This window comes from Stegostoma tigrinum, chromosome 15, assembly GCF_030684315.1.
Source record: "Stegostoma tigrinum isolate sSteTig4 chromosome 15, sSteTig4.hap1, whole genome shotgun sequence".
In the NCBI taxonomy this organism is placed as follows: Eukaryota; Metazoa; Chordata; class Chondrichthyes; order Orectolobiformes; family Stegostomatidae; genus Stegostoma; species Stegostoma tigrinum.
The window spans coordinates 21804063-21828432 of record NC_081368.1 but is presented as its reverse complement, the minus strand read 5'-3'; the positions used below and the strand labels follow the sequence as shown (position 1 = coordinate 21828432).

At 44.1% G+C, this 24370-nt stretch overlaps 1 protein-coding gene across 6 annotated transcripts in view; it reads left to right on the top strand.

Annotated features, from left to right (window-relative positions):
* The window catches only part of nexmifb (neurite extension and migration factor b), a 266291-nt gene that overhangs the window by 155662 nt on the left and 86259 nt on the right, over positions 1-24370 (top strand). The window contains exon 2 of one of the 6 annotated variants that reach the window (XM_059651369.1): positions 13724-13771. The exons of 4 other annotated variants lie outside the window; for them this stretch is intronic. The gene's annotated coding sequence lies outside the window, so the exon portion shown is untranslated. Of the gene's footprint in view, positions 1-13670; positions 13772-24370 lie in introns of all 6 variants that reach the window. One more of the 6 variants, XM_059651368.1, reaches the window with a different exon arrangement.

Sequence of the window (24370 nt, the reverse complement as noted above, 5' to 3'; positions counted from 1 at the left end):
TGTTGGTATTGGGTACTGAGGCTGTTGCAGCAATGCCATCGTTATGGACTACGCTAATATAGAGTACTGAAACATCCACTGTGATAAGGAATGTTCCTGGCTCGACTAGTCCATGGGTGCTGAGTTTCTGTAAGAAACCTGTAGTGCTGTGACGAAAGCTGAAGGTTCCTTGTGCAATGGGTTTCAAGATGCCCACAACATAGCCAGAGAGATTCGCACACTGGGGTCCCGTTGCCTAATACAATGGGACACCCAAGTGTGTTGGTGAAATTTTGGGATTTGCATTTTAATCAATAGAAACCTGTGTCTCCTTTTTAACTGATTAAAGATGTAACAGGAGGCAGTAAGTGAGCCATTTTTAGGGTTGTTATCTTTCTGCTTAATAAACTCTGTGTCGCTATACCTCCTCTTCCATATGACACCCGAGGAAGGAGCAAAGCTATGAAAGCTAGCGTTTTAAAATAGACCTGTTGAATTATAACCTGGTGTCGTGTAATTTTTGATCTAATTCTTCCTGACAGTAGTAGAGCAGTGTTCTGTAACTTCTAGTTTCTCAACCTGAATTGTTTCAAACAGTGCTTCTGTTTATTCTCTTAATTGTTTACATTTTATTTAGCTGTTCTAAAAACATAATGTTAAAGTGAAATATTATAAAAGAGACTGTGAGGACTACATCGCCATTACACATCCCTAGTCCGGCAAAGTGCCAGTCTTTATAGTACATTTGTTCTAGTTTTCCCTATGCATTGGCTCCAGGAGGATACAGTCTGATGAAGGGTCTAGGCCCGAAACGTCAGCTTTTGTGCTCCTGAGATGCTGCTTGGCCTGCTGTGTTCATCCAGCCTCACATTTTATTATCTTACAGTCAAAGTGTGGCAGGTTTTCTGAAGCAGATTGCATTATAAATGTGGCCACAGGAACTTCTAGCAAAAACCATTGGGGGAAAATACCTGCAGCTGTGTGTATACTTTATAAGCAGATTTCACATGGTTACGTTCACAGTACATCAGGCATTAGTGTTTTCAACAGTTTATTATCAAGGATACTGATTTATGGTGTTTGAAAAAGTGAAATTGCATCCTTAAGTGTTGAGGGAATGCTTGTATTTTCTGTTTTCAGAACCAACCACTGGCAGCTAATGGCTGGAGTAGAGAGTTTCTACCAACCCTGCTTTCTATAGCAGGTCAAGGAGCCTGTTTGGTTAATAGTGGCAGGAAAAAACTGTGCATGAGTCTTAATAAGAGAGGCACTTATCTTAACAACAAGATGTTTGCTTGTCTTATGAAGAGAGATTGAACGGCTTGTGCCTATATTCTCTCGAGTTTAGAAGAATGAGAGGAGATCTGCTTGAGGTATGTAAGATGCTCAAGGAGATTGACAAAGTAGAAAAAGAAAAAGAATATTCCTCATGGGGCAATCTAGAGAGAGGTCATAGTTTTAGGATAAGGAGTAGCAGATTTAAACAGGTGAGAAATGACCTCAGTCAAAGGGTCATGAATCTGTGGAGTGTGGTGGCTGCTGGGAGATTGAGTGAAGTTAAGGAGTAGGTAGACAGACTTTTTAATTAGAAACGGTTTGGAGAGTGGACAGGAGGGTGGAGTCACCGCCAAGCTGTGTTAATTGGTGGAACAGGCTCCTACGTAGTTTAATGCATGATAGCAATACGTTGGCTCGATAGACATCATTATGAGGACCATTAGCGGTTAGGAATGGTATATTTGACCCCATTGGGCTCTACAGCTGGACTTCTCAATATCCCGTACGTAGCATGACATCATCCGATTGGGTGGAGCCTAAGGCAAGCTTCAACACTAACCATTTCAGAACCATTATCTTAGACAACAGTTAGCTGTGTAAGATCAGCAAATGGATGTTTCTTGACAAAAAATGTAATATTTAGCAGATTTCAATTCTTTCTTTTGTTTTGGGGCGGCACGGTGGCTCAGTGGTTAGCACTACAGCCTCATAGCGCCAGGGACCCGGGTTCGATTCCCGCCTCGGGCGACTGTCTGTGTGGAGTTTGCACATTCTCCCCGTGTCTGCGTGGGTTTCCTCCGGGTGCTCTGGTTTCCTCCCACAGTCCAAAGATGTGCGGGTTAGGTGGATTGGCCATGCTAAATTGCCCATAGTGTTCAGGGGTGTGTGGGTTATAGGGGGATGGGTCTGGGTGGGATGCTTCAAGGGGCAGTGTGGACTTGTTGGGCCAAAGGGCCTGTTTCCACACTGTAGGAAATCTAATCTAAAGACCAGTTTAAATTAGCAGACCACTGACAGCCTCTCTGCTTGAATGTTTCTATGTTCCCTCCATTGACTGAGTGTTATTGATGCAGTAGAAGTAGTGATCAGACTTGCTAAAAATTTTTGGGAGGGTGTCATATTGCCAGGAACTATCAGCATGAGCATCACCTTCTTGGTTTCCCCATGTATTTAATAATGACAGATGCTGTGTGATTTTTTTTTTACTAGCCATCAATTAATATCATCAACAAACCTAGATTACAAATGTGTTTGTTTGTAACACTTGGGTCAAGTTTGGATGAATGCCATTTATACGGTTTGCCACATTTTGAATAGAATTTATCCCCGCTATAAGTAGGGTATAATAATTTGTAAAGAAGTGGTCATGACATCAGACATCCCTGATAAATATATTAGCTCATATTTTAAAATCAGTGATATAGATTGAACCTTATACAGTCAAATATTCTTAGATTTATCATAATAATTCATAGATTTGTTATTACAATATAGATATCTATATTATTCTGTTTCCTCTTTTGTTATGATCAGGTGACATATCAGAAACCTTTCTATATTTGACTCACCAGGACAGAAATACAAGAAAACCAACTTTGGAAAAGGAATGGCAATTTGTACAGCATGAGAAGGAATTCCTGATTATTGGGCAGATAGTTTATGGTGGAATGCAGTGGAAAAAAAAAACGTGTAATTATCTGTTTAAATTCAAACCAGGCGTGATGATTCCGATTTGGCATGCCAGGGGTGTACAGAATAGATCGCCTGCCTCAATAACCCTTTCTTCGGTAAAAAAACTTTTTTGATCTATTCCATTTACCGAGAAAGAACTCGGCGTGGTGTGTGAATAAATATATGTGCAAATGATTCACACCGTGAGCCAAATGATAAACGCAGATCGATTTCCAGGCTAATAATTTGTATAGTCAGGATTATTTAGTATATGTTGACCAGTAGCAGAAGTACGTCAAATGTTCAATGCTTTGTTCTAAATTTTCCAGCCAGGCACTGTTTGAGCTTAGTTGGCATGCTGCTGACAGTCAAAGGGATGTGTTGTTTCATATGGTCTACTAAACATACTGACTTTCAACTTACATCTCCAACATCACACCGCCAGTGAAACTCATATGCTCCATTATTAATTTGTGTGGTAGGCACAATGTATTTTTTGGTTTGATAGCAGCATCCTGTTAATGGATAATGCTCATGCGTTTACTGCAAAGTTGCAACATTAGACCATTCACTTTAGATTTCACTCAAATACTAAGAACCGCAGATGCTGGAGTCAGAGATAGCACAGTGTGGAGCTGGATGAACACAGCAGGTCAGGCAGCATCAGAGGAGCAGGAAAACTGACGTTTCGGGTTTGGACCCTTCTTCAGAAAACTAGCTCCATACTCTGTTATTACTTTAGAATTGCTCACATTTTTCAGTCAACTTCCCTTGCTGAGGTAATCTGAAGTAGACTGGGCACCAGTCAGGACTGAAAGTGGCAGCTGTAGCAATGTACAGTGAGCATTGATATGATCAAGGTAGACGTTATTGCATGGGTTAGTTTCACTGTGCCCTCTCTCGACATTTGACATATACAGTGAGAGTCCTATTCATAAGGCTGATCATGCAGTGCGTGATACTATAGGAATCCCAACTAGCAGAACATATCAAGGAACATGTCCCTTTGCCTGTCCATAGTGGGCTGCAGCCAACTCTATTTAATCAGCTCATGATTGCAAAACTCAGAACATAGTGTCCAACATTTGACCGGATTCTTCTATTGAACAACATTTACTAAGTACTTCTGACTGCACTGAGAATTGCACAGAAAATCAGTCTGGGTTTATCAGGCATGTGATGGTGCAGTGATAATATCACAGGACTAGTAATCCAGAACCTTAGGGGACATCAGTCTGAATCCCACCATGGCAGATGGTGAAATTTGAATTCAATAAAAATCTGTAATTTAATAAAATCTGGTGTAGCATAACCATGTAACCAGTGTCAATTCTCATGAAATCCATCTGGTTCACCGATGTCTTTTAAGGAAGGAGATCTATCATCCTAACCTGCCCTGGCCTATCTGTGACCTTTGACCCTCAACAATATTGTTGCCTCCTAACTGCCCTCTAACATGGCCTAGCAAGCCACTCAGTTGTGTCCAAATTGCTAACAAGTCTAAAGGGTGGAATGAAAGTGGACCGATCTCCTGCTGTCAACCTAGGCATCAGAAACGATAATGGCAAGCACAGCCCAGATGACTCTGCAAAGTCCTCCTTACTAATAACTGGGTGCTGGTGCCAAAATTGGAGAACTGTCTCACAGAATGGTCAAGCAACAGTGTGACACAGGGATATTCGTGGAATATATCTAACAGACAATGTCCAGGCACCGTCATCACCATCCCTGGATATGTTGTGTCTCACGGCATGACAGACCAGCCAGAGGTGGTGTCACAGTACTACACAGTCAGAGGGAGTTGCTTTGGTAATGTACAATGTTGACACTGGGCTCCATGGTGTCCTGGTATCAGGTTGATTGTGGGCAAGAAAACCTGATGAATCAGTACCCTTCCATGTTGAAGACTAGTTTGAGGAAGCAGTAGGGGTGGTAAGGGCACAGAATTTATGCTGAGTCCAGGACATTGAAGTCCAAGAGGAGCTCCTGACCACCACTTCTGACAAAACTGGAAGAGTCCCAAAGGACATAGCTGGTAGACTGGGTCTGTGGCAGGGGGTGAGGGCAGCAACAAGGAGGAACATCTTACTTGACTCTGTCCTGACCAATCAGCTTGTCACAGATACGTCTGTCTATAATAGTATTGGAAGGAGTGGCCACCACACAGTCCTGTATTGAGTTATGTTGCCACACGCAACATACCGAGCAATTCTTAAATTAGGTATCGGTGAGGTGACGTGGCAACCGCACTGTTTTCTCCACATTCTGTAACCTCACAGTCCTGTGTGACCCTCACTCTGCCATTACCTTCACACTAGGGCATCAAATCTGATTCAGTGAATAGGTGGGCTTGACATGTGCAGCGCTAAAAATGAGGTGTCAACCTGTAAAAGTGACTAAATGCAGGACTATTTCATACCAGACAAAAGATGTAGCGTGCACCCCGAATAGATCAGATCTAAGATAGTAGGAACTGCCGATGCTGGAGAATCTGAGATAACACGGTGTGAAGCTGGATGAACACAGCAGGCCAAGAAGGGTCTCGACCTGAAACATCAACTTTCCTGCTCCTCTGATGCTGCTTGGCCTGCAGCGTCCATCCAGCTTCATGCCGTGTTATCTTAGATCAGATCTAAGCTCTGCAATCCTGCCATGTCCAGTCATGAATTGAGAATTGAACAACTAAGAAGAAGAGGAGGCTCCACAAGTTTTCAAATCCTCAGTGATGGGGGAAAACCCTACACATCAGAGCAAAAGACAAAACTTGCATCCATCGCCTTCCAGAAGTGCCAAGTGAATGGCCCAGCTTGTCCGGAATTATAGGTCCCCCAGCATCACAGATGCCAGTCCTGAGCTAATTCGATTCACAACCCCTGATATCATGAAATGGCTGAAGACACTGGAGACTGCAAAGGCTATAAATCATGACAAAGATCCAGCAATAGGACTGAAGATGTGCTTAAAAACTCCACCCATGCTGTTTCAGTATAGATACGACACTGACGTTTCGCCAATCATTTGAAAAATTGCTCAGGTGTGTCCTGTGAAAAAAAAAGAAGCAGGACAAACGCAACCTGGCCAATTATTGACCTAACAGTCTGCTCTCGATCAACAGCATACTGATAGAGAGGGTTCTCAACCATGCATCACTTGCAAAACAATAACCTGCTCACCAGCACTGAGTTTGGGTTCTGCCGGGGGACACGGGTTCTGGGCTCATTGCATCCTTAGTCCAAACGTGGACGGAAGAATTGAATTCCAGGGGCCGTTGACATTAATGCCTCATTTAATCATGTGTGGTACAAGTAGCTTACAAACTGGAATCAGTGGAAATTGGAGGAAAGTTCTCCGTTGGTTAGACTCATTCCTAGCTCAAAAGAAGACGATTGTGGTTGTTGGAAGATATCCATCTTCAGCTGCTTCATTCATGACCTTCCAGATCTTTACCACTTAGAAAGACAGATGCATGGGAATGCTATCATTGTGCAGGTTCACTGCCAGCTATACGTGATCCTGATGTGGAAAGATATTGCTCTTTCTTCATGCTGGAACCCTTTCCCTCACAGCACAGTGGAGCCCGAAGCACAAGAACTGCAGCAGTTCATGAAGACAGCTCACAACTACCTACTGCAGGACAATTAGGGATGGTTGAGACAGCAATCACCACATTGCATGAACAGATATTTTAAAAGAAAATTCATCCTCACCATGTGATTTGTCTGCATGTGCTAGAAGCTGCATTTATTCATAGGGAAGGCCATGTCAATGGTAGGCCCAAGGGATAGGTCCACAAATTGTAATTTATCATTGAGGAAAAGGCAGTGGGAACAGCCCTGTGACAACACCATCTGAATCAACCAGCTTGGTTTGGTTTTAATCTGTTGGCTGGCTAAAACAGTTAACAGTTCCTACTGCATCTCCATGCCGACGAAATCCAACTCATCAGCACCCTCTTTTGCAATTTAAATTGTTGCTCCCTTTCTAAAGTTAGTTTGCATGTGTTTCAGTCCTGTTGAGCGTAACACAAAAGGCTTCGACTTCATGTTGCTGTTTAGCAATGCTTCAGTGTTCTACTACCAAATAATTACATCATAACCGTGTTACATTCTGAAACACACTCCTTTTGATGTGGGGTTTCTACTTTCTGCACACTGTCCATTAGTAATTTCTAGTCAAACTCATAAAATGTACACTAATTAATAGTGATATTTGACCCTCGTATTAACTGCTGAGATTTGACTTGTAACACTGCAGATGGTTTTACAAACTGCTGACTGCAACAGGTCTTTCATTATTTTTGGCTAATTTCAGGTAGTATGGAGGGTTTTTTGCCACGAGACCTAATGAGAATTCTCATTGTATCTTACCGAACCTGCCGAATTAATTACCTACACAGCCCCTATGGCTTCCCTCACATTCCCAGTTTGAGCCTTAACTTGCCATGCTTCATTCCCAAAACTACTCACCACTCAGCAGATATTTGCTGAAAGACTGGCATCACTTGTGTGTCTGCCATCATTATAAGGCGCTGTGCACCCAGACTAGCATTGGCAATCCCCTTGCTGGCAAGGTATAGTACTACAGCCCTGAAGCCATGCTGCCCATGGCACATAGCTGCTCCTTTGTACATACCTCCCGATTCTGTCACCCTAGTCATGGCTTTGCCGTCACACTACACACTTTATCTGTTTATAGCTACATCTCATCTGTGCACCTTGGAGGGATCTGTGCTACCCTGTCCCCAATGCCCCCTGTAGACCTGCGACTTGTCATTGGCCAGTTAGGGAATATCACACACAGGCAAGGAATCGGACAAATGCAGTCATGAACTTTCATTCAGAGGAAGGAAAAGGGAACACAAACAAAAAGCTGAAGTTCACCTTGACAGTGCAAACCAGATTTTGGCCTTATGAGCAAAGAATAACCTACAGTCTGTGATTGCCTGCTGCACCCAGCTGCTATCTCTAAGGAGTGGGTGCGCAATGAGATTCTGCCTGCCTCATGGCGCCCAATGCAACAACAACTTCTCCCTCCTCGCTGTTCTCGGCCTCCTGTTCAGAAAGCTGCTCTTGTTCCCCCTGTTCCCCAGCATCCAACATCATTGTAAATAGAATGTCTATAACACTGTGACATCCTACCTACCCTGGGCCACATCAAACACTCAACTTCTCACTGGGTTCAGCACAGGCCAACATTATAGATAGATGACATATGATGAAGCAAAGTTGTGTGGCTCACACAGAACCCTTGAAAGGGTCCTGAGGAAAGATCGCTGGACCTGAAGTATTAACTCCGTTTTTCCCTTCACATATGGTCGCAAAAACAGGAAGGCAGATTATTATCAGAATGGTGGCTGTTCAGGAAAAGATGAGGTATAACAACACCTGGATGTCATGTTGGAACAGTTACTAAAGATTGGCATGCAGGTGCAAGTAGGCGGTGAGGAGAGCTAGTGGCATTCTGGCCTTCATAGCGAGACGATTTGAATTTTACTGCAGTTACACAGGGCCTTGGTGAGGCCACGCCTTGAGTACTGCAATTTTGGTCCCTTAATCTGAGGAACGGCTTTCTTACTGTTGAGACAGCACAGCTTTATTCTACATTCTCCGAAAATTTCATCCATGCCTTTGTCACCTTCAAACCAGACTGTTGAAATGAGCTACCCCTCATAATTTCACTTTATCTCAAACTGCTGTCCATTTCTTACCCTGCAACAACCTGTGGGGCAGTATGGTGGCTCATTGGTTAGCACTGCAGCCTCACAGCACCAGGGACCTGGGCTCAATTCCACCCTTGAATGACTGTCTGTGTGGAGTTTGCACCTTTTCCCCATGTCTGCATGGGTCTCCCCCAGGTGCTGTGGTTTTCTCCCACAGTCCAAGAATGTGTAGGCTAGGTGGATTGGCCACGGAAAATTGCCCATAGTGTTGAGGATGTGTAGATTAAGTGGGTTACAGGGAGATTGGTCTGGGTGGGATGTCCTGAGAGTCGGTGTGGACTTGGGCTGAAGGGCCTGTTTCTGCACTGTAGGGATTCTGTAATCTATATGCTGCCAGATCTGCTGAGCTTGTCCAGCAACTTTGCTTTTGAACCCCTGAAAGTTGGACAATTGTTGCTTCCACTTTAGCCAGCTTTGGCCTTTTGTGATCTCTGTGTTGGTGAGGAGAAATTACTTCTCTCAAAGGTCGTGAATCTGTGGATCTCGCATTTCCAGTGTGCAGGTTGGACATTGAGTAAATTTAAGGAGGAGATAGATTTTTAATTACTGCTAGTTTGAGGGGTTGTGGAAAAAGGGCAGGAAAATGGAGTGAAGGTGAGATGATATTAGCTATGATTGTATTAAATAGTAGAACCAGCTCTAGAGGCTGAATTGCCTATTCCTGCTCCGAGTTCTTAACGTAATGAGATTCCCAAATTCAGTTTGAACAGTTCAGTGTATCCCTCTCATATGGAGATCTACCACACTTAACTTTGCCTACAAATGTCCTTCCTGCTCCATGAATCCTGGGCTCCCACAGTGGGGCGGGGGTGGGGAGTTGTTGTGTTGTGGGAGCAGTACAACGACGGTCACTGCTACTAATGTCTGCTGCCCTTCCTTCCCCCTGTGTAACCCAGCTTTGATTCTTTTCTACTTACCTCCCATTCATCTTGAGTTCCTTACATCACCGTCCTTATCTCCATTCCTGCAAATGTCTCTGCTCCCCCCCTGCCCAAACCCTTGATTCATCCTTCTGATGAGCTCCCTCCAACCACCAAATCTGCCCTCTGACCCCTGACCTCTCTTTGAACTTTGCTCAACAAGTGATGGACAGACACTGAGGACTGTTCTTTGTATCAGACCACTGACTGACTTCGGCAAGCAGACTCACACATGACCGAGCAGACCCCTAATTATTGTGAATGCAGTTCCCTGACTGCTTGTGCTGGCCTTACAGGACAGACTGTTGCTCACTTGTTGGACTGCAATGGTTCAGATCCCCTGACTGTGCAGACAACTAACCACAGCAAATCTCCCAGCTGGTGGTGCCAATTGTGCAGGGTCTAATGGTGCTGGGACCCATTGACCAACAGCCTCTCATTTGACTTAACTGGGGAATAAGCCCACATCCTCTTTCTGACTTGGCCGCTTGGTTGAATGAACATGTAGAGGGTTTGCTTTGCTGACACCTGCACATGGTGTAAATGTTAGTTTGACGTTTCAATGTGCCATTCGCCAAGATGAGCCCCATCCTGGAGAGATCCCCACCGATAAGCACCATGGTCAGCTTGTCCAGGTGTTTATGTGAAGGAGCACCACAAAATAACAGTACTGATGGTGTTTGGCTCTGACTGAATTGCCAGTGCACTAATTGGCATGGCATGGCAAGGCTTGGATGATGTGAGCGCTAAGAGAGCCAGTACTTCAGCTTGATGCTGCCCTTACGTACCAAGTGTCTTTGCAGCATCTTTTCCATGCTAGTTGCAGTGTGGCCTGCAATGCTAGCCTATATTGGAAAGGTGCCACGATGCAGTTGGAATCATTGCATTGAGATGCAGCTGGATCATTCACGACAGGGAGGTCATTTGGAGCAGGCTATGAGCTGAATCTGCCAGGTCCCACTCTGCTTTTCATATCCACTTTTCTCAATATTGAGCAAGTTTGTTAAGAAAGGAAGCGGAATATTAATGAGGTGAGTTGTGGCATTAGCAAGATGTTCAACAAGCAGCAATGCTCCTTAATTGCCAACCCGTTGTTGCCAAGTGAGCAACTTGCCATGCCATTTGTGAAAAGCTCGAGGAGGATGCTTCCAAAATCACGATGGACCTCGCAGGATTTCTAATAGCCCATGTCACTCAAACCCCTGATAAGTTTCTGCCCAAAGGCTTTGTTTGGTGGAAAATGCCAGGTGAAGGCTGTCATCTCTGAAGGTTTCTTCAACTTTTGTGATTGCCGAAATGCCATGTTTATCCTTTTGTGTTCCCTTTGCTGCTAGATTTTTGGGAGGCATGCAATAACAATCTCGGGAAATTTGGCATAAATCTCTAGTGTGACTGTTCCTTTTCCCCCCACAGAGAAGCAGTTGATGGGTGAGGTTGATATCAATAACTTACCATATGGAGAATCACAGTCTTATGTTACCAATGTATAATGCAGTGCATGCATCTTTGACGTGCTTTGCCAGCAAGTTGCCAGTGATGCTTTAGCACCTTTACTGTTGGTTCCTATTTTGCTCATGAAGTTGGACGCAACAGAGTTTAAAGCATTCAATTGTCAAAATGCCGACAGCTATCACTGGAAGAAAAATCAACTTTTATTTCCCCATTTTTCACACTTGAAACAATTATAACATGGGCACTGCTTTGAAAAGCTAGGTAGCTTGAAGTACATTTGCATCTGCTTACTTCACCTCGGTGAGATTCCCTTGTTCAATGTTTTTCTTATTCATTCATAAGTTGTTGGTGCTATGTGCTAATCCAACATTTATTGTCCATCCATAACTGCCCTTAAACAGTGATTCTATGCTGCCTTCCTGAACCACTCCAGATCATATTGTGTGGGTCCACCCGTGTTACTATTTCGGAGGGAGTTACAGGATTTTGTTCACTTACAATGAAGGAATGATGATGTCTTTCCAAGTCAGGTTCATGTAAAGCTTAGAGGGGAACTTGCAGTTTGGTAGTGTTCCCGCATATTAACTGCCCTTGCTCTTCTAATTGATAGAGGTTGCAGGTTTGATAACTACTATCAAAGAATCCTCAGTTCTTTGCTGCAGTGCATGTTATTGATGGTACACATTGTTGCACCTATGCAACACTGGATTTAATTTTTTTATGCACTTATGACACGTGGGCCTCATTGACTTGGCCAGCATTTATTACCCATCCCTAGTTGCCCTTGAGAAGAGAGTCAGTGTTGAAAGTGGTGGATATGGTGCCAATCAAACAGGTTGCTTTGCCCTCACTGGTGCTGAACTTCTTCAATGTTATTGAAGCTGCACTCATCCAGGCAAGTGGGGAATATTCCATCAGACTCCTGACTTGTGCCATGGAAGTAGTGGGTATGCATTGGAGTCATGCTGCACTTCCAGCCTCTGACCTGCCCTTGTAGTCACGAAACACTACAGCCAAACCAGTTCAATTTCTGGTTAGTAGCAATCCTAGGCTGTTAACGGAGGGTGGTACAACAACGATAAAGTCATTGAATCTCAAAGAGCAATTGGCTCCTCTCTCCAGATAGTCATTGCCTAGAACATGTGTGGCATGAATACTGTTTATTTCTTATGAGCCCAAGTCTGAATGATGCCCAGGTCCTGTTGTATTTGGGGATGGACTGCTTCAGTATTTGATGGGCCATGAACATTGCAAGTCTTCTGTAAACATCACACATCTAACAGCTCAAAATTCTTGGCCCAAGTATACCAGCCTGAGGAACTACAGCAGGATGTCCAACAGTTGAGATGATTGACCTCCAACAACTACAGCTGTCTTCCATTGTGCGAGGTGTGACTCCATCCAGTGGATTTTCTTCCCCTGATTCCCATTGACTCCGATTTTGCTCGGGATCCTTGATGTCACATTCAGTCAAATGCTAGCTTGATATCCAGAGCTGTTACCCGTACTTCCCCTCAATTTCCTGTCGATGTTTGATCCAAGGCTGCGATGACATTGGGAACTGAGTGGGAACTCAAACTCAGTGTTGTTGAGCAGATTATTGTTGAGTGAGTGCTGCTTGATAGTACTATCTTGATGTACCTTTCATCACTTTGCTGATGATTGAGAGTAGATTGAATCACAGTAATTGGCATGGTTGAATTTTTGTGACCGGACATGTCTGGTCAAGTTTCTATATTGCCATGTAGATGCCAGTGCTGAACAGATTGGATGCAGATAATTCGAGAGCACAAGCCTTCAGTACAATTTCTAGAACATTCTGAGGGCCTTTACTCATGCAGCATCCAGAGCTTTCAGCTGTTTCTTGATTATCATATGAATGAATCAAATTAGCTGAATCCTGGATAAAAATCTAAAGAACTTGGACGTAAAAAATCAGAAACAAAAATAGAAATTGCTAGAAAAGCTCAGCAGGTGTGGCAGTATCTGTGAAGAGAAATCAGAGTTAATGTTTCCGGTCCAGTGACCCTTCCTCAGAACTGAGAACTGAGGGACGTAACTCAGTTCTGAGGAAAGATGACTGGTCCCAAAATGTTAATTCTGATTTCTCTCCACAGATACTGCCAGATCTGCTGACCTTTTCCAGCTATTTCTATTTTTGGAGCTGAATCCAGGCATCTGTTATGCTGGAGACCTCAGGAAGAGGCTAAAATGGACCATCCAGTCAGCATTTCTGCCTGAAGACTTGTCTCTAGTAATGATGTTCTGGGCTCACTCATCATTGAGGATAGGGATATTTGTGAAGTTTCCACCCCGAGCTAGTTGTTTAATTCTACATCACTATTTACAACTGGATGTAGCAGGTATACAAAGCTTTGATCTGCTCCATTAGGTGTGAAATTTATTTACCTTGGTATTACGTGTGTTAGTTCCACAGTTTCTTATACAAGCAGTCCTGTGTTGTAGCTACTCCAGGGTGACACCTTATGTTTTTGGAATGCATGGTGCTGTTCCAGGCATTCTCTCTTGTACTCTTCATTGAATCAAGGCTGATCCCTGGCTTGTTGGTAATGGTATGGTGGGGGATATGACTGTCGACTAGATTGCAAATTATGTTTGAATACTGTTCTGCTGCTGCTGACTGTCCACAGATCCTAATTGATGTCTTGAGGTGATTAATCTGTTTGAAAACCATTCTATTCAGCATGATGGTGATGCCACAGAACATGAAGGAGCATCTTGCAGTTTGAAGGTGAGTCTACATCTTTACAAAACTATGTGGTGGCCGCTCTAAGTGATACTGTTATGAACGGAAACAAAAACAGAAGTTGCTGGAAAAGCTCAGCAGGTCTGGCAGCGTCTGTGAAGAAAAACCAGAACTAACATTTCAGATCTGCTCTGAACAATGGTCTCTGGACCTGAAATGTTAACTCTGATTTTTCTCCACAGATGTTGCAAGACCTGCTGAGCTTTTCTAGCAAATTCAGTTTTTGTCCCTGATTTATAGCATCTGTATTTCTTTCATTTACTGTTGTGGACAGACCTATTAGTAAGTTATAGATATGTGCGTACATGGTCATGTATGTTTTTCCCTTTCATCACTTTCCACAAACCCAGCTATGTCCTTTAGAACGCAGCTTGCTCCATCATCTGTAATGCTGTAATCTTGGTGGCGGATGTTGAAGTTTCACACCCATAGTAAACCCTGTGCCCTAGCCAATTTAGTGCATCTTGTATTTGATGTTCAACATGGAGGAGTACTGATTTATCAGCTGAGGGGAGGGGAGGCAAGTAATAATCAGCAGGAGGTTTCCTTCTCCATGCCATGAGACTTTATGGGGCCCAGAGTTAGCGTTGAGGACTGCCAGGGCAACTCTGTCATGATTGTATAGAATTGTGTTGCCACCCTTGAGTCAGTCTGTGTTGCCAGTGGGACAGAATGTACTCAGGGGTGATGATGGCAATGTCTGGGACATATTGTGGAAGGTATGATGCCCTGAGTATCACAGTGTCAGGCAGTTGTTTGACAAGTCAGTGGCTCAGTTCTCCCTGTTGTGGCAGAAGCCCCCATATGTTAGGAAGGTGGTCATTGTGTTTTCTATTGTTGTTTCTGGTGCCTTGATTGCTGCTAGGTGATGCATCTGGTTTCATTTCTTTCTTCAGACTTTGCCATGTTTAGATGCGACTGAGTGAATAGCTCGGCCTTTTCAAAGGGCAGTTCAGAGTTAACCACATTGGTCCTTTAATTTGCAGTGGGATTGTCGGTTTGTGATTTGGCTGCTGACACAGGAACACTGGATTTGACAGTGCAAATGCACACTGCCATTCTTTTATAATTTAAGTTGAAAAATGAAGAACACCTTTTGGAGATGAGCTGACATTGCTGCCAGTTTGCCACTCCTGTTTCCATACCGATGCTTTTTAAAGTGGCATCCTGTTGTCGGAGGCCATCTCTGCGTGACTTCCCAGAACAGTGTTCTGGCTAAGCCTCTCAGAGGGTCAGCACACATTGACTGACACGTGGATGTGCTGACTTCCAGTTCCAGAAGCTGGTGCCACACAGGACCTTGGAGGTTTGCTCAGCAGCAGGAGAAATGAAAAGGAATGTAGTCCCAGGGTGGAAAAATCTTCAGCTGCTGCATCAATGACATTCCATCTTTCATCAGGTTAGAAGTAGGAATTAGTTCTGATGATCATGTACTGTTCAGCAGCTTTCATGACTTCTCAGATAGCGAGGCAGACCAACTCCATATCAGCCAAGGGTCGGACAGATCCAGGCTCAAGCTGATAAATAGCAAGCAGCATTCACATTACAGCGGTGTCAGGCAAGAAGAAGTCACAAGACTGGAAACATTAACTCTGCTTTCTTCCCACAGTTGCTGCCAGATCTGCTGAGTTTCACCAGATGTTTCTGTTTATATTTCAGATTTCCAGCATTCACAGTTCTTTGTTTTAGCATTGTTCGTGGTAATCCTTTCAAATTTTTCTTAAATTTGTTATCTTTTGTACCTCTGCATTTTCCATCCCCATATCAAATACCGAAAATGTTTTAAAGTTTTAAAAAACTATTCACAAATAGCAGTCTAGGAGCTGAGAGGGTAACTGCTGTGGTATTAAGGTGTGCAAATTAGAATTGTATTCTCAGGGCAACAGTACCACCGGTGCCTCCAGTGACCTGGATAAATGACTGAAACTCAGCAGGCATCCCTGCATTTATGGAAAGGCAGGATCCAGCTTCTGTGATGGCCTCAATGGCTTATCGATTCTCGGAACGTTCTCCATTTAAAGCCACCAACTAGGGTCACCACTGACCATAGTGTGATAGTCTAGCGTAAATACTTGCTCAAATGTAATGGCGGAAACTTTTTTTTCTAAAATTGCAGTTTTTTTGATCAAATTCAATGAATATTAGGTTATATTACAGTGCTAACTTGCATAGTCATTGAGCTGGTAAAACACTAACTTTCGTTATTTTGCTATATAAATGAAATATAGGGCACAACAACATAGTGCCCAACTGATCTGTACTGTGCTTGTAATCGATGAGCTTCTCATCATTCCTGTCACCTATTTCAGGACTTTGATTAGAAAAGATTGAACAGGTTTATATTTTTAACAATGTCTCAGTGGTTCAAGAGGCAGTAGTTCAAGAAAGCAGATCACCTAGAGGCAATTAGTGATATCAGTAAATGCTGGTCCAAGCAGCAACACCCATGAATTAATACAATAACTTCCAGTATCTAATTTGTATATCATTTTATGAGACATTACTGTGCATTACACAGGTTCACATCAAGCTGATGTGGTTACTTTTTAGACTAGTTGTTAAGAAAGTTGGTTTTATGAGAGCGATTTTGAGCAGTGTTATAGTGGTATCTGCTAATGGTGCATTTTAAGAACTGCTGAGCTTTAAGCACATTTTTGCACAAAATGTACCGAACTATAGAGTTATGATTTAACTATTCAAAAAGCTCTAAGCAAAGATGAATGAATCATTTCACTGTTGTTAATATTTAAATAGTGTGCTGGTGGATATCTTATAGTATTGTACATGCGGAGTCAGAGATTGCACTGTTGCGGGAATATCTCTAGCTTTCTCACTTAAAAGTTGTATAAGTGTGGCTAAAATGACTACCTTCAATGTTCCGCCTTGTAACCATACTCACTGTTACAAGATTAGCACTGGGGGGGACATTGGAAAAAAAACGTATTTATATTAAGACTGCCCTTTTTACAATCTGCAGAAATAGGAAAAGCTGAAAGCCATTACCACCAGACCACACTGCACTGTACCTTAAGTTGGTTACATAACATCCAAAAATTCGCTCCAGTATAAGGGTACCCACCTTGTTTTCCGAAGGCCTGTCTATGTAGTGCAGTTATGAGAACACAGCTAGGAGCAGGAGCAGGCAAATCAGCTTCTTGAGTCTACTCCGCCATTTAGTAGGATCATGGTTGATCTCTTATCAACCTCAACTACACTTTCCTGCCCACTCTCCATAATCCTCCAGGCCATTACTAAATAAAAATCCTCCTTAAATTTTCTCAATGTACCGCTATCCACTATGCATATTCACACCCTTTGAGAGAAGCAATATCTCCTCATCTCTGTTTCTAAATTTGTTATCTCTTATCCTAAAACTATGACCTATCGTTTTATGTTGTCCCCTCAGGAGGAAACATCCTTTCTACGTCCTTTTTTGTCAATCCCCTTTTGCATCTTATAAACCTTAATTAGAGAGAACATAGAACATGAACTGCACTGTACAGGAACAGGCCCTTAAGCCCACGATGTTGTCCCGAACATGCCACCAAATACACCTCCTCCCACCCACCCTCCTGCAAAAATTCCATCCCCTATTCCCAATTCCTCCGCCTCCGCCGCATCTGCTCCCACGATAAGACATTCCACTCCCGCACATCCCAGATGTCCAAGTTCTTTAAGGACCGCAACTTTCCCCCCACGGTGATTGAGAACGCCCTTGACCGCGTCTCCCGCATTTCCCGCGACACATCCCTCACACCCCGCCCCCGCCACAACCGCCCCAAGAGGATCCCCCTCGTTCTCACACACCACCCTACCAACCTCCGGATACAACGCATTATCCTCCGACACTTCCGCCATTTACAATCCGACCCCACCACCCAAGACATTTTTCCATCCCCTCCCCTGTCTGCTTTCCGGAGAGACCACTCTCTCCGTGACTCCCTTGTTCGCTCCACACTGCCCTCCAACCCCACCACACCCGGCACCTTCCCCTGCAACCGCAGGAAATGCTACACTTGTCCCCACACCTCCTCCCTCACCCCCATCCCAGGCCCCAAGATGACATTCCACATTAAGCAGAGGTTCACCTGCACATCTGCCAATGTGGTATACTGCATCCACTGTACCCGGTGCGGCTTCCTCTACATTGGGGAAACCAAGCGGAGGCTTGGGGACCGCTTTGCAGAACACCTCCGCTCAGTTCGCAACAAACAACTGCACCTCCCAGTCGCAAACCATTTCCACTCCCCCTCCCATTCTCTTGATGACATGTCCATCATGGGCCTCCTGCACTGCCACAATGATGCCACCCGAAGGTTGCAGGAACAGCAACTCATATTCCGCCTGGGAACCCTGCAGCCATATGGTATCAATGTGGACTTCACCAGTTTCTAAATCTCCCCTTCCCCCACTGCATCCCTAAACCAGCCCAGTTCATCCCCTCCCCCCACTGCACCACACAACCAGCCCAGCTCTTCCCCCCCCACCCACTGCATCCCAAAACCAGTCCAACCTGTCTCTGCCTCCCTAACCGGTTCTTCCTCTCACCCATCCCTTCCTCCCACCCCAAGCCGCACCCCCAGCTACCTACTAACCTCATCCCACCTCCTTGACCTGTCCGTCTTCCCTGGACTGACCTATCCCCTCCCTACCTCCCCACCTACACCCTCTCCACCTATCTTCTTTACTCTCCATCTTCGGTCCGCCTCCCCCTCTCTCCCTATTTATTCCAGTTCCCTCCCCCCATCCCCCTCTCTGATGAAGGGTCTAGGCCCGAAACGTCAGCTTTTGTGCTCCTGAGATGCTGCTTGGCCTGCTGTGTTCATCCAGCCTCACATTTTATTATCTTGGAATCTCCAGCATCTGCAGTTCCCATTATCACCAAATGAAACTAATCCCTTTTGCCTGCCCTTGGTTCATATCCCTCCATTGCTTGCATATTCATGTGCCTATTTAAAAGTCCCTTAAATGCCCCTATCATATCTGGCTCCACCACTACTCCTGGCATTGCAGGCTCTTACCACTCTGTGTAAAAAAAAAACTTGGCCCTCACATCTACTTTGAACTTTCCCCCTCTAACCTTAAATGTTTGCCCCCTGTTATTAGACATTTCAATTCCAGGGAAAAAAGATTCTGACCGTCAATGCTATCTATACATCTCATAATTTTATAGACTTCAATCAAGTCTCCCCTCAGCCTACACTGCTCAAGAGAAAACAACCCGAGTTTTTCCAGCCTCGCCTTATAACTCATGCCCTCTAACTCAAGCAGCATTCTGGTAAACCCCTTCGGTACCCTCCCTAAAAGCTCCACATCCTTCCTGTAATGTGGCAACTAGAATTGAATACAATACTCTAAATGTGGCCTAACCAGTCTTATGTAGCTGCAACATGACATTTTGACTCTTGTGCTCAGTTCCCTAGCCAATAAAGGCAAGCATGCCAAATGCCTTCTTTATCACCCTCTCTACTTGCATGGCTACTTTCAGGGAGTTGTGGACTTGAGCCCCAAGATCCTCCTGTACGTCAATGCTGTTCAGAGTCCTGCTGTTAACTGTATACTTTTCATTCACATTTCATTTCCCAAAGAGCAACACCTCATGCTTACCCGGATGAAACGCCACCTCTCATTTCTCCACCCATATCTGCAACTGATCTATATCCCACTGTATTCTTTGACAACCTTCACGCTATCCACATCTCCACCGATCTTTGTATTGTCTGCAAAACTTACTAACCCACCCATCTATAATTTTACCTCAGTCGTTTGTATATTTCATAAACAGCAAAGGTCCCAGTACATATTCCTGTGGAATACCACTAGTCACAGACCTCCAGCCTGAAAAACACCCTTCAACCAGTACCCTCTGTCTTCTCTGGGCAAGCCAATTCTGAACCCATGTGGTTAAGTCACAATGGATCTCATGCATCTTAATCTTCTGGATGAGCCTACCATGAGGGATCTTGTGGAAAGTTTTACTGTAGTCCATATAAACAACATCCATTGCTCTACCCTCATCAATCACTTTCATCATCTCCTTGATAAATTCCAACCAACCTGCACAAAGCCATGCTGACTGTCCCGAATTATGCCATGGTTTTCCAAATGCACAAAATTCTTCTTCCTAAGAATTTGCTCCAATAGCCCTCCCAACCACTGATGTGAAACTCACTGGCTTGTAGTTTCCTGAATTTACCTGTTTCCATTCTTGAACAGAGGAATAATATTAGCTACAGTCCGCCGGAACCTCTTCGTTGGCTAATGAGGAACCAGAACTCTTGGTCAAGGCCCCAGCAATCTATTCTCTTGCCTCTGTCAATAACCCCCAGTGACTTATCCACCTTAATGCCTTTGAAGAGATCCAGTACCACTTCTTTCTTGATCTGAAAATACCCCAGCATATTAGCATGCTCCACACTAAACTCACCATCCTCTATATCATTTTCCTGGGTGAGTACCAATGCAAAGTACTCATTTAGGATCTCACCCATATTCTCTGCCTCCAAGCACAAGTTCCATCCTTTATCTTTGAGTAATCCTACCTTTCCCTTAGTTACCTTCTTGTTTTTAATGTTTGTATAGAATGCCTTGGGATTCTCTTTAACCCGACTTGCCAAGGTCATTTCATGGCCCGTTCTTGCCTTTCTAATTCTCTGCTTGAATACTTGTCGCTTTCCTTACATTCCTCACAGGCCCTGTCCGCTTTTAGCTTCCTAAACCTTACATTAGCTTCTTTTTTCCCTTCAGACTAAATTCACAGCCTCCCTAGATTTCTTCTCATTCTTTGAAGCTCCATGGGGTGTTGTCAAAACTGGTCAATTTCCCTTCAGAAGACAGTCCCTCTTCTCTAGCGAGGTTCCTCTGAACTGCCTTCGATGCAATTACATTTCCCGAAAGGGACCAAAATTGTGTTTACTACTCACTAATGCCATGTACAGTTGTAGCAATACACCCCTACTTTTATTCTCTATTCCTTTAGCAATAAATGTCAAAGTTCCAGCTGCCTTCCTTGGTACCTATGTGGTTTATTCAGTCAATCTCTGTGTTATACCTCTGTCAGTGTAGTCTATTCAATCAGCCAGCTGTGCATGTATTGCATTGTCAGTATGCATACAGTATTTTCATTTAGCCCAAGCTGTCCAAGTCTGTGATTTTTCAGCCATATAAATAAACAATGTTGAAAATAAGCCTCAATACACCTGACTCAATAGGTAGCCCATTGTCTGTGGTGTATGTCACGTGGACATATAAAAAAAACCACAGAGCACATCTTTGTAGTGGTGAGTGAGCACTAATAGTTAATCATAACAGACAGAGAGAGCTACAAACACAGAACATTGAAATTTAGAAGATAGGAGTAAAAGATTGAACCCCTTTAGCTTGCTCCACCATTCAACATGATCATGGCTGATCATCGAGATCAATACAGTAATCCCACCCTCCCCTATTTTCCCTTGATCCCTTTAGCCACAAGAACTATATCTATTTGCTTCTTGAAAACACATAATGCTTTGGCCATAACCACGTACTTTTGTAGTGAATTCCACAGGCTCACCACTCTCTGGGTGAAGAAATTTCTCCATATCTCAGTCCTAAAAGGTTTACCTTTTATCATTAAACTATGACCCCCGGTTCTTGACTCCCCACCATCAGAAACATCTTCCTGTATCTAAACTGTCCAGTCTTGTTAGTATTTCAGAGGTTTCTATGAGATCCACCCTCTTTCTTCTAAACTCCAGCGAACTAAATCCTAACTGACTCAATCTTGCCTTATACATCAGTGGTGCCATTCCAGGAATCAATTTGGCAAATCTTTGCTGCCCTCCCTCAAACACAAGAACACTCTTCCTCAGATAATGAGACCAAAACTGCCTACAATATTACACATGTGGCCTGACCAATGTCCTGTATAATCGTAACAAGACCCCCCTGTTCCTGTAGTCGAATCCTCTCACTATGAAGACCAACTTAAAGTTTGCCTTCTTTGCTGCCTGCGGTACCTGCATGCTTTCAACAACTGGTGCATGAAGACGTCCAGGTCTTGTTGTACATTCCCCTCTCTCAATTTACACACACTCAAATAATAATCCACCTTCCTATTTCTAGTACCAAAGTGGATAACCTCCCTTTTATCCACATTATATGGTGGCTCAGTGTTTAGCACTGCAGCCTCACAGAGCCAGGGACCCGGGTTCGATGCCAGCCTCGGGTGACTGTCTGTGTGGAGTTTGCACATTCTCCCCGTGTCTGCGTGGGTTTCCTCCCGGGTGCTCCAGTTTGCTCCCACAGTCCAAAGACATGCAGGCTAGGTGGATCGGCCATGCTAAATTGCCCGTAGTGTTCAGGGGTGTGTGGGCTATAGGGGGATGGGTCTGGGTGGGATGCTTCAAGTGGCAGTGTGGATTTGTTGGGCCAAAGGGCCTGTTTCCACACTGTAGGGAATCTAATCTAATACTGCATCTGCCATGCATTTGCCCACTCACACTGCAAATCACACCGCAACATCCCTGCATCCTCCTCACAGCTCACACTTTCACCTAGTTTTGTGTCATCTGCAAGACTTTAAGATATTACATATAGTTCCCTCATCTAAATCATTCACATATAGTGTGAATTGCTGGAGTCCTAGTACCAATCCCTGCAATACGCCACTAGTCACTGCCTACCATGCAGAAAAAGACTGATTTATTCCTATTCTTTGTTTCCCTTCTGCTAATCAATTTTTTATCCATCTCAATTCGCTGTCCCCTATCCCATGAGCTTTAATTTTATAGATTAATGTCTTATGTGGGACTTAGTTGAAAATCATCTGGAAGTCCAAATAAACCGCAAACTCTACACAAGTTTTCACAGTTCTTTACTTTTGTGGATCACAGTACAGGTTTAGGCATTTATAATTTACACACAAAACAAATATGCACAAAACAAATCATTGCGTTCCTCCTATTTATATGTTTTGAACATCAGTGTTAAAAGAAGTTTACAAATTTGTTTTAATTCATGATCATTGCCTATACTGACTTATTCAAATGCTAGTGATAATGGGAACTGATTCAAATGCTACTTGTGCTAAGCTTAAGCTCTTGAACAGCTGAAGTCACAAGGTTTTAGGGCTGGGAAATGTAACTGAAGATTTCAGATAAGCATCTTGAAATGGTGACAATGAAAAGTACTTTATCATTTTAAGCAAATTGTTCATTTTCATCACTACAACTCTGGAGATTTTAGCTCAGCACGGAACATGACCAAGTTTGATAGTTGGATTTTGTTCTTCAGTAAGGGGTTGTTAGTTTTGATTAAAAGCTTGATACAGGCTTTGTGAAAGAGAACTATGAACCTGCAGTCCAAGGTCCCTAAATTTAATAACACTCTCCTGTATCTTACCTGCCTTGATTTTCCTTTCCAAAATGCAGCACCTCACATTTATTGAAATTAAACTCCATTTGCCACTCCTCAGCCCTTTGGTCCATCTGAATGAGATCCCTTTGTACTCCAGAGGTAACTTTCTTCACTGTCCACTACACCCCAATTTGGGCGTCATCTGCAAATTTACTTATCATACCTTGCATGTTCACATCCAAATCATTCACATAAATGACAAAAAGCAGTCGACCCAGCACTGGTCCTTGTGGCACACCACTGGTCACAGACCTCCGTCTTCACCACCACCCTCCGTCTTCAATCTTCAAGCCAGTTCTGCATCCAAGTTAGCAAAGTGTGGGGCTGGATGAACACAGCAGGTCAAGCAGCATCTTAGGAGCACAAAAGCTGACGTTTCGGGCCTAGACCCTTCATCAGAAAAGGGGGATAGAACATTACAGCGCAGTACAGGCCCTTCGGCCCTTGATGTTGTGCCGACCTGTCATACCAATCTGAAGCCCATCTAACCTACACTATTCCATGTACGTCCATATGCTTATCCAATGACGACTTAAATGTACCTAAAGTTGGCGAATGGGGAGAGGAATCTGAAATAAATAGGGGGAGAGGGGGAGGCGGACTGAAGATGGATAGAGGAGAAGATAGGTGCAGAGGACAGTATGGGTGGGGTGGTAGAGAGGGGATAGGTCAGTCCGGGGAGGACGGATAGGTCAAGGGGGCAGGATGAGGTTGGTAGGTAGGAAATGGAGGTACGGCTTGAGGTGAAAGGAGCGGATAGATGAGAGGAAGAACAGGTTAGGGAGGCGGGGACGAGCTGGGCTGGTTTTGGAATGCAGTGGGGGGAGGGGAGATTTTGAAGCAGGTGAAATCCACATTGATGCCATTGGGCTGCAGGGTTCTCAAGCGGAATATGAGTTGCTGTTCCTGCAACCTACGGGTGGCATCATTATGGCACTGCAGGAGGCCCAGGATGGACGTGGTCTAAGGAATGGGAGGGGTGTTGAAATGGTTCGCGACTGGGAGGTGCACTTGTTTACTGCGAACCAAGCGTAGGTGTTCTGCTTGGGAACCCTGCAGCCCAATGGTATCAATGTGGATTTCACCAGCTTCAAAATCTCCCCTCCCCCACTGCATCCCAAAACCAACCCAGCTTGTCCCCACCTCCCTAACCTGTTCTTCCTCTCACCTATCCCTTCCTCCCAC